Raw genomic sequence first — 12217 nt, 5'->3', positions numbered from 1 at the left:
TGTTCGATGCGTGAACGTGCATTTTGGGAGTTGGCGCATGCCTGTGGCCGCTGCATTATGTCGTGCTATTTTGCTGGTTTATAGGCTAGTTTGCATGCAGAATGCATGTTGTACTGCATAGTTCATTGGTCAATAAGTTTTTATTATTAAAAATAGACCAGAAAGGACTATGTTCCTATGTGTAGCCAGCTAGAGTGCTAACAATCGCTACATTAGTCAGACAGCAGTCTGCCGTTGTTATAGGTCTAGACGTAATTTAAATCAGATCATCAGTAATAAAATAGTCGGCCTACATATCAAACCTATGGTTTTAATTCGTGCATTTACACATTGGCTTTGCAATATCTTGTATTGAGTGTAGCCTGTATATAAACTAGTAGACCCTAGTAGTATTTATTTTAATAATAATATATCTACTAGACCCTAACAACACTGATAGATCTACGTGTAGGTTGCTACGGGCAATTTGCAACACATGTCTAATAATATACTTGCCATACATGGTGCATATCATGTGCCAAAAATGAAATTAAAAAAAAAAAAAAGTACCTGGTACATAATTTCTATATCAAATATACATGATACGTTACCTGATATATGTGTCTAAGGTGACAGTGCATGCGGCGGTTGTTTACTTTGTATCTTTGTTGATGAATTTGACAAAATGCACAATAATAATGTAACGTGACCTGAAAAAGTACGGGTATTAGCTACTGCTATAGTGATGTATTGACTTTCCATCCAGTGCATGCTCATCAAAGATACTTTTTTTATCAGTGTTGCACAGAGAGATGTAATTTCCTGGTTCTTGTTGAAAGTACAGATTTTTGGTCTGCAAAACCATGCAGTTAATGCAATGAAAGTTGGTCAAGTTTTTTTTTTTTCTTTTTATTCAGCGACCAAAGTAATGAAAGGTGATGGTGTTCACTATATTATATAGGGGTAGGAAAATAGTGGAGTACCCAGTGTTGAACAAAAGTTGCTTCTAGCAAGCTACTACCACACAAACCATCACAGTCAATGGGTTCAAATGATATTTGTAGCATAGTCAACTGTTCATAAGTTGTTGAGATACTACTACCACACACAAACAATCACGGAATCAATTGGTTCAAATGACATATTCATGATATTTGTAGCATAGCCAACTGTAAAAATTTGTTGAGATACTACTACCACACAAACAATCACAGAATCAATGGGTTCAAATGACATATTCATGATATTTGTAGCATAGTCAACTGTTCATTCGTTGTTGAGATACTTCTGCTACACAATCATAGAATCAATGGGATCAAATGACATGACATCTGTAGCATACTCGACCGTTCATAGTTGTTGAGATGTACGTACAATATAATGTGCAGCAACAAACAAATAATTTGAACTAGGTATACTCGTATGCCAGATGAAATTATATTGCACTGTATCTATTGATAAACAAATAAATCAAATGACAGCTACCAGTATTTTCTGCTTTCCTGTAAATTTTCTGCAGTCTCAATTTGATAGTGATGGTAGTGGTACCTACATATCACTTGTATTGTGAATGACAATGATAACAGCATGGCAATAATGAAGTTATGATTTCAAAGTAGATTTCACTTGCATACAGAGTTGTGCAGTCTTGTATAGTGTCATGTGCAATCCAGTCTTTTTTAATTGAAGGAAGTTTGATTGATTGTAAGCTTGTGACGGCAGTAGCACAATATAGGAAGTAGTGTAACAAATATTGACACACTCCTTTGATCCATCCTCCCTCTGCCTGCCCGCGCCCGGCCCGGCCCGGCCGCGCCCAGCCCCGCTCCGCTACCCCGCGGGCCCGCATGATATCTGCACAACCCGTGTCGGGCGTGTGAAGCAGAGCCCGCGCGGTGACCATCTATTTGATTTGCCGTAAGCGTGAATCGATAGCCCTGAGCAGTAACACAAGGTCAAATGCAAGGGGCATAAATGATTAACAAAAAAACTGTAGGATGAACAGAAACCACAGATAATTGTCAGAAATATCCTAAATGATGTCAAAAAGACGATCACATTTCACAAAAAAATTGCAACTTAAGATATGAAAAAGTCAAGAAAATGTGTTGAGATCTGATGCTAATTACGATGAAGCGCCTATGACGACCCCACATACGTGTTCATCGCCGTACGTAGAGCGCGGCCATTGTGCAATCCGTCGAGAGAGGGCTCACTTCAGCATTTACATTAAAAATACTTTGATTCGGTCTCCGTTCGAAACTACTCACTAACGGAAGATGATGACTCAATATCTGACGTCATTAAAAAAGTTCAGAGTGGTTATCAAACATATTAAAACTAAAGTCCAGAGGAGCAACACATACACGATCTCTCACAAAAATCAGAACGTTCCTAGCTGAACATTCACTTCACAATGCTCGATATTTTAACCATGTGTCGCTATCATGCATGAGTCGGTCCCATGGGACACACAGGCAGGATCGTAATTAGCATCAGATTTCAACACATTTTCTTGACTTTTTCATATCTTAAGTTGCAATTTTTTGTGAAATGTGATCGTCTTTTTGACATCATTTAGGACATTTCTGACAATTATCTGTGGTTTCTGTTCATCCTACAGTTTTTTTGTTAATCATTTATGCCCCTTGCATTTGACCTTGTGTTACTGCTCAGGGCTATCGATTCACGCTTACGGCAAATCAAATAGATGGTCACCGCGCGGGTTGTGCAGATATCATGCGGGCCCGCGGGGTAGCGGAGCGGGGCTGGGCGCGGCCGGGCCGGTCCGGGCCGGGTGCGGGCAGGCAGAGGGAGGATGGATCAAAGGAGTGTGTCAATATTTGTTACACTACTTCCTATATTGTGCTACTGCTGTCACAAGCTTACAATCAATCAAACTTCCTTCAATTAAAAAAGACTGGATTGCACATGACACTATACAAGACTGCACAACTCTGTATGCAAGTGAAATCTACTTTGAAATCATAACGTCACTATTGCCATGCTGTTATCATTGTCATCACAATACAAGTGATGTAGGTACCACTACCATCACTATCAAATTGAGACTGCAGAAAATTTACAGGAAAGCAGAAAATACTGGTAGCTGTCATTTGATTAATTTGTTTATCAATAGATACAGTGCAATATAATTTCATCTGGCATACGAGTATACCTAGTTCAAATTATTTGTTTGTTGCTGCACATTATATTGTACGTACATCTCAACAACTATGAACAGTTGAGTATGCTACAGATGTCATGTCATTTGATCCCATTGATTCTATGATTGTGTGGCAGAAGTATCTCAACAACGAATGAACAGTTGACTATGCTACAAATATCATGAATATGTCATTTGAACCCATTGATTCTGCGATTGTGTGGTAGTAGTAACATATCTCAACAACTTTTTACAGTTGGCTATGCTACAAATATCATGAATATGTCATTTGAACCAATTGATTTCCTGATTGTTTGTGTGTGGTAGTAGTATCTCAACAACTTATGAACAGTTGACTATGCTACAAATATCATTTGAACCCATTGACTGTGATTGTTTGTGTGGTAGTAGCTTGCTAGAAGCAACTTTTGTTCAACACTGGGTACCCCACTATTTTCCTACCGCTATATAATATAGTGAACACCATCACCTTTCATTACTTTGGTCGCTGAATAAAAAGAAAAAAAAAAACTTGACCAACTTTCATTGCATTAACTGCATGGTTTTGCAGCGAGAAGATCTGTACTTCCAACAAAGAACCAGGAAATTACATCTCTCTGTGCAACACTGATAAAAAAGTATCTTTGATGAGCATGCACTGGATGGAAAGTCAATACATCACTATAGCAGTAGCTAATACCCGTACTTTTTCAGGTCACGTCACATTATTATTGTGCATTTTGTCAAATTCATCAACAAAGATACAAAGTAAACAACCGCCGCATGCACTGTCACTTTAGACACATATATCACGTAACGTATCATGTATATTTGATATAGAAATTATGTACCAGGTACTTTTTTTTTTTAATTTCATTTTTGGCACCTGATATGCACCATGTATGGCAAGTATATTATTAGACATGTGTTGCAAATTGCCCGTAGCAACCTACACGTAGATCTATCAGTGTTGTTAGGGTCTAGTACAAGTAGATATATTATTATTAAAATAAATACTATTACTAGTTTATATACAGGCTACACTCATTACAAGATATTGCAAAGCCAATGTGTAAATGCACGAATTAAAACCATAGGTTTGATATGTAGGCCGACTATTTTATTACTGATGATCTGATTTAAATTACGTCTAGACCTATAGAACAACGGCAGACTGCTGGCTGACTAATGTAGCGATTGTTAGCACTCTAGCTGGCTACACATAGGAACATAGTCCTTTCTGGTCTATTTTTAATAATAAAAACTTATTGACCAATGAACTATGCAGTACAACATGCATTCTGCATGCAAACTAGCCTATAAACCAGCAAAATAGCACGACATAATGCAGCGGCCACAGGCATGCGCCAACTCCCAAAATGCACGTTCACGCATTGAACAATGGACGACGTGGGACCAAATCGCTGCGCCTACGCACAAGGGGGAAGCGCGAGCGCCACACCGATAGAAATGAAATTCTGCGGCTATTTTGTCAGGAAAGAATGTAATATTTTTTCCGCTAAAGAGAAAAAATGCAATACCAAGGGCAGTCTACTTGATCGTTATAACAGAAACAATAACTTGACACGAGATCATAAATATATCACCTCAATATAATAAAAATCTGACGCTGGCAACGCAACAGGTCATATTTCAGTAGCCTACAGGGTTCACGAAACCTTATTATACCCCTAAATCGGGAGGATGGGTCAATGAGCAAAAAACTGTAGGATGGAAGCCGACTGCATGAAACAGGTAGACATGACCTCTTTCATTCAAATTTAAAAGGATTAGATACAAAAAATTGTCAAAAAATTATTATTGACATGTTATTGATAGGCTATAAATAATTTGCATAAATTCATATTTAATACATAAAATTAGGGTTACGAAAATGTACACTTATATGGAAATTTTATTAAGATCTTGCAACTACGAATGTAGTGTTTTGAACATATGAATATGCATGAAGTGAGGAGACCTATACTTTCCACCCTTATTCTCTTTTTATTTTTCCAGTGGCCATTCAATACAGGGGTAATTAAAAATGCAGAGCTCATCAGCGACGAATTGTTCATGTTGTCAAGTTCGATTACGTCATAATCAATATGGCGACGTACGTATATGCGCGCACCCTGAATACGTGCAATAGACCGGTTTACTAATGATATGCATAATGACGTCAACCCCACGCGACCCTAGTGATTGTAACTAGGTCGGGCAAGCGAAATAAGCGCGGACGCGCGCGCCACACTGTTTTTGCATTCACGCGTGTATTGTCTACGATCATTACTCGCTGCGGATTATCGACAACTTTTGTTTGCTATAATCTTAGTAGCAAGTTCATAATCCACCGGGATTTAAAATGAGTAAAACTCAACAAAAAAAAAACAAAAAACAAAAAAAAAACTGCAGGAATGGGATTTCACACAGCCATATCCGGCAAAGCCGAACAGCGCCCTCCCCTTGTTTGTTTGTTTGCTATAATCTTGCTTTGAGATGGCGTCAGCTTCAAGTTCTATCCAAAGTTCGAGCAAGCCATGGAAGAATTGGACAGTTAAGGAATTAACTGAGTATTTGAGGGATATAGGTGTGAGCACAAGCGGCTACAACAAGGAGAAACTCATCAAACTAGTGCAACTGCCGTAGCCGATCTGGATTTGCCCATCGATCCCGACCTCTCCCGGGCGGACACCGGCCGGTCACTGCAGGAGAAGCTCGCTCTGGTAGGCTGCTCGTTCTCCGATCCTAACAAGCTCGCTGGGTTTACATCCAACTTTGACAGATTTTGGACTCTTTGACGTGTTCAACTACCTGATCATCAATTGGACTGACTATGACTGTAAAAGCTAAAGGGATACAAGTCATTAGACGACTACCGTCTTTTCGCGGATGGGAGTGTTTCAAGCCTGAAGTTCAACGAGGTTTCGGACACGAGCCCTTTTCGTGTTTTCCTTAGTGAGGTTAGGCCGACCGGACATACCTCAACAAACCAACGTACCAGACCTGGGTCGTGATGAATAAGTCAACGGGGGAAATAAATGTTGCCTACTGCGAATGTCAGGGCCGGAGGTTAGGTCTATCATTGTTTTTGTTTTTAATTTTAGGTCTACGTCTAGATCTACTCTAGATCTAGTCTATATAGGGCTAGGCCCCTAGGCCCTAACTATTATTGTTAATAGAAAGAATAGGTCAAAATCGCCATTCTATTTCATGAAGTTTAATCAGTCTGAGTCTAACTTATAAAAAAAAAATCCTTGGAAACATATCGATTATGAGAGATTCGTTGTCTAGTTTAGATTTCACAATCAATCATAATGCTTAGAATCATTGAAGTTTGAAGTGATGCGGTCATACTGTTGTATGTTCCGTAGCAGCAGTGTTTTCCACCCATTTTCAGAACTACTGAAGACAAAATCGAAGCCAAAATTCAATAAAATCGAAACTATAGTCCAAATTGCGTTTGATCACAGCAGAATTTTCCCTCATCCAAGGTTGGGAATTGATTTAGAGCCACACGAAATGCCAGGAGGTAAAGTCGAAGTTGATGCATCTTACACATGTACACAACATACACGTAAGTCTACATGTGGGGATGTATCGGGGACGGCTGCAGCAGCCGACGTTGCAGGCTCGCATCCTTGGTTTGCCCGAGGTTGCGGCCGTGTGCAAAATTAAAGATCTGTGCATACATTAGTAAACCGGTCTATTGAAGGAGGCGGACTTAATCAGAAGAAGAGAAATCCTAATGCGTATCATGTACAAGTACTGTGCACTACATACTGTACATGTGTGGTCTATAGTTTACTGCATGCTATCCTAGCTGGCCGCCGGCTGACAATGACAATGACAATGACAATGACAATGATTGGCTATTCTAGGCGTCCTTTGTTCACAGCGCGCTACGCTAGCGTACAGCCTGCCTGTGTGAGCTGAGATCTATCTTCATTTGCATTGATTAGCACCTTCTGTCTCTTCTGACAACTGTAGCACTGAATACTTGACCCATGCAGTCCCACGGGCATGCATAGTCAGGAGCAAACGATTTCAGCGGTTATCTTAGAAGTTAATTATCAGAACATACATAAAAATGCACATACTTGTATAGGACTAGATTCTAAATGTAAACAAGTAATGAATGCACCTCTAACTGTTAGTACTGCCGCTGCTTATTTTGACACCTCGGAAGGCATTGATGATATTAAATATATATTGTTAATCTTCGATCTGATTTAGCTGATAAAATATAAAATCACATAGATAAAGAGTTATTTTATTTGATCTTTTACCGAGGGAGAGGCGTCCATTCAGTCGCGTCAGTGCAGGGAGTGACTGTTTTTATTTGTATGGCGCAGCAACGCAGGTAGCCCGACAGACAACGCAACCTTTTTTTTTTTTCTTTTTCTTTTTTCCTACCATGATATATGCACTGTAGAGTCTACTGCGCATGTGTATGTGCGGACAAATCCGACGTGACTGAATGGACCCCTCGCCCACGGTAAAAGATCATTTAATAAAATAACTCTTTATCTATGACATGATTCTATATTTTATCAGCTAAATCAGATCGAAGATTAACAGCATATTTAATATCAATGCCTTCCGAGGTGTAAAAATAAACAGCGGCAGTACTAACAGTTAGAGGTGCATTCATTGCTTGTTTACATTTAGAATCTAGTCCCATATGTACATTTTTATGTATGTTCTGATAACTTCTAAAGATAACCGCTGAAATTGTTCACTCCTGACTATGCATGCCTGAGTGGGACTGGGTCAAGTATTCACTGTTACAGTTGTCAGAAGAGACAGAAGGTGCTAATGCACTTTCATATCCTGCCCGCATCCGTGAAAGAATTTTCTTCAAAATTTCAGAGAGTAATCACCAACATGTATCGCATCTTTCACCTCAATTTGAATCAAGTGAGACAGAGGCCGAGGGAACTCTCTGTCAGTGTCATCGCTCAACACGATCTGTCTGCTGTATGCTGAAGTTAGTATCAAATCTCAGTGTTACGTGCATGTTGGATACACATTTGCCTAAATTTTGATTGCTAAATGCTAGCGTAAGTTTAAACGTATCGCACACAAAGTACACACTAACACAGCGGAGAGACCGTGCTGAGCGACAAAGCGACGACACCAACATCAGAGCCGTAATGGAGGCTTCCCTCTGTCCAATGTGATTCAAATTGAGGTGAAAGATGCAATACATGTTGGCGACTTTAATGACCATTACATACTATCTACAAAGAAAGGTTCAATGGGCCACCACCACAGATGGTACACCGAATCAAGGACCAGTGGCCATATCTCTTCCTTCCTACCATGTTCAGTATAAGCATTTTGCAACCCTTACTGGTGTCAATATTACCTCCACCCTTCTGACTGCATTTAGAGAGAAAGGACAAGCCATCCTTCAATTCCTAGTGAAGGAGAAATGGGACAATAAGAACGATGCCCGCCAAATTGTGGAAGCGGTATATGGCGAAGGGGATCCCAACTTGCACCAGGTCGCATGGGCCATCTTGACAGGTCTCCAGAGCTTCTTCAAAGTGAAGGATGATGCACTCTTCTACTCTGGGATGTAAGAATTAATAATTACATTTTATTCTTATCTGTACCCAAAAAATATTTTGCAATATTAGTCTGGAGTGCAAAAATTAAGCATTTGGTTATTGCTTTCATGCAAATCACTCTACGCTTTGTGAATATGTTTTCTTTATAAAATTCATCTTGCCAGCTAGTGCATTGGATTGAAGGATTGAACCGGTTAAATGTGTTTAAGCTACTAGTTCTCAAGAACCTTAAATTCTTTTCTCTGTGGAACTGTTCCTTAGACTTTTTTTTTTTTTTTTGGTAGAGGGTTGAGTGAGCCATTGGCACACCCCATCTAAAAAAAAAAATCTCCCCCCCCCCTGCAAGTGTTATGCAAGTTCATTGATGAACAATTGAAAATTGATTTGAGATTGGATTGGAGCTTCAAATTTGGGGACTGCTATATTTAAATCAAAATCAATTAAATGGCACTATAGTGTAGAGTTGAATCAAATGTGTAATTGTGGTATAAACACTTGATTTTCATATGATTCTTTTCCTTTATGCACCCTTAATCTTCAGGTAACTGCTACTGCTGAGGAATTCGAAAGAGCAAGCGAGGCAACTGAATGTGAAGCACCGAAGCTTGTCATCCAAGGTGCGTTATCATTTAAGACTTCCAAAGATTTTGATTGAAAATCGTTGTAGAATGATATAATTGGACATTAAAAACATTTTCACTTTTGGGTGTAGATTAATGTCTGTATAGATTATGTGTCCATCTTCTTAACCAGACTTGTAGTTATCGTACTTTCAGCCTTTTACAGTCTTTAATTCATTTCAAACTGTAACATCATTTGAATGTACAATGCAATCACTTACCAAGGAGACATGTGAATACTGTATGATCCTAACCAAATGGTAAAAACAAGAGAGGAAGAAAAGAGCAAAAAACAATCTATACTTTTCACTCTGTGCTCTTGTCTTGTGATATTTCCACAATGTGTATTGGATTGGAGGGGGGGGGGGGAGGAAAAAACATATCTGGTCTATCAAAAATGAGAAGAAAATATTATACATATAGTGCATGCTCTTGAGTTGAATATGTACCATAATATGTGCATCCATATACGGTATATTTGACGAAAATGAGCATGTACTATGCGTTATATACATGTAAGATGGGAAACTGCTTTTGGGATCGGAACTCACAAACTCTACATTGCAACATTCATTGATACAGTGCAATGAACTCTGTATTATCGATTAATTTTTATCGTTATCGAGCGTTGTTTATGGCAGTTTGTGTAAAAAATGGCATATAATGAATTACGCAATGGCAAGACACGAAAATCTGACCAATCAGAAACCTTGTTTCATACAATATATTTTACTCTTTAAATAGTGAAAGGTGTCAGAGATGTTCCCATCAGCCAGTGTAGCAGAAGCAAAACCATAAATCAGTTAAGCCAAATGAAGGTCATAATGATTAAATTGTAACTTTATTTTTGTTTGATAGGGGATCCCATTGCCTCAGCAACATCCAGATGGACGGTTCTTGTGGAAAATGGTGTTATTGGTCAATCTACACCAGCTGAAGCAGGCTTCATTTGTGGGTTATCCTTCCCGTTTGCCTCATACTACAATCTGAACTTGCAGTATCAGAGCACCGCATCCACAACACTCGAATTCATTCAGAGGTACTAATGGCATGCAAAATATCAGAAGCATAGAATATCTGAGCTCTTTTTTATTTTGAATGTACTTTATCATGTGTCAATATGCTGCAGCCTGCTGGAGGTGGGTGCCGGAGGGATTAATTTTGTTGTTGTTGTTGTTGTCCGTTCATCTGTCCTGTTTTCATTCTCTTGATAGCTGAAGACCCTTTTGGTGGCTCCCCTTCAAACTTGGCTCATTTGGGGTCAAAAGTCCTAGAGGTTATTGTATACATAAAAAATACCATCATTCTTGTGATAACTTAGGAAGCAACTGACAGAACAACTAAAAACTTTACTCATGTATGCATATGGCAATGATAATCTGATTAGATTATCAAAGTTTTTGAAAATATTAAAAGTTCAGTGTATTCAGATATGGCAATGTTGGAGGCATTAATTTTGACTGCCATTCAAGAATCCATCTGGTTATTATATTGTTTTCATTGAAAGGGATTTATTCAGGGTGGCTTTAAGAAAATGCAACATTCTAGATCTTTTGATTGTGATCTGGAATTGTTTGAGGTATTTGATAGATCAGCACTTCCCGTTTTATATGACATCTACATTCTAGAGCATTTTTTCTTGAAAAAATAGACAATTGCAAAATATGTTTCATGTACTTTGCTACCCAAATCATGCTTGGTGGAGTAAGCAACATGCACTTGTGGACTTGCCCTAGAAAACAAAAGCATTTAAGCATAAGTTTTTGGTAAGGCAAATAAGATTTTCTTCACAACTGTCACATTTTGAAGGTAAACATACCTTCGGGCAATGCTGTGTGAAACTCCAGAATGTCAAGAACTATGAACTACTAGCCGACAAACATCAGGCATACTAAGGTGTTTTTTTTTATAGTTTGTATTTGTGTTTGCGTTTGTGTATAATTTTTTTTGATAGTTTGTTTGTTTGTTTTTTTGCCTCCTTTGTTTTAGAGAAGAGCTTGGCTCTTTACTAGCCAAAAAAAAAAAAAAAAAAAAAATGTATAATCTACTATTAATGTTGAATAAATTTCAGTATAGGCTTGCTAATCATGAGTCCATTATTTATATAAAGCCAAACAAAAAATTAAAAAATCATTTCAATTGCGAAATTAATCTATTTTTGTAATATCTTACCATCTTTTTTTCTTTCTCTCTGTCAGATATCTCCTTGGAATAAGTCTGGACGGATCCAAGTGCGGCGGATGTAAGAGACAGTGCAACCCCAAAGTAGTGGCATTTGTATGCCGCTTCGCTGACTTCCAGTGGCTTTAATCTTCACCTCTAGAGATTGAAATCTACACTCCTGTAGCCAGAGGCAGCACTGCAACCCAAAATAGTGTCATTCGTACACCAATTTGCTGACTTCCAGTGCTTTTATGCTTCACCTTTATATTATTACCTGCATGTAGCCAGTCCTAGGGTGTCGTTACCACCAAGTGCCTGCATGAATGCTGGCACACTTAATTGGAATCAGTCCTGATGGGTCCAAGTGCAGAGGATCTAAGAGGCAGCAGTACAACCCCAAAATAAGTGTCGTTCATACGCCGATATGCTGATTTTCACTGGGCTTAATGCTTAAACCTGTATATTTTATGTGGATTTCGCCAGTTGTTAGGTCATCCTGAATTTCAAATGCCTGTATGAACAATCACACACATGCCGGTGTGTTGTCATAGAAGTGTAGATTACAATCTGATTCTGAGTATTTTTTTTTTTTACTTCCAAAGTCCAAATTTTAGACCTTTTCTTTTTTCAATTTGAATGGGTAGAAATATACACATTGTAAAGGACCTATAATTATAGAAATTCATGTTGACTTGTTGCTTCATACTTTTGTA

The 12217-nt window shown here is 38.6% G+C and overlaps 1 pseudogene; it reads left to right on the top strand.

Annotated features, from left to right (window-relative positions):
• The first annotated feature begins 8346 nt into the window (after positions 1-8346).
• Positions 8347-12217, top strand: LOC140245876 (uncharacterized; annotated as a pseudogene).

The sequence above is a fragment of the Diadema setosum genome, unplaced genomic scaffold (genome assembly GCF_964275005.1).
Source record: "Diadema setosum unplaced genomic scaffold, eeDiaSeto1 scaffold_49, whole genome shotgun sequence".
In the NCBI taxonomy this organism is placed as follows: Eukaryota; Metazoa; Echinodermata; class Echinoidea; order Diadematoida; family Diadematidae; genus Diadema; species Diadema setosum.
Note: the sequence above shows the minus strand (reverse complement) of the source record. Positions and strands in the feature narration are given on the sequence as shown.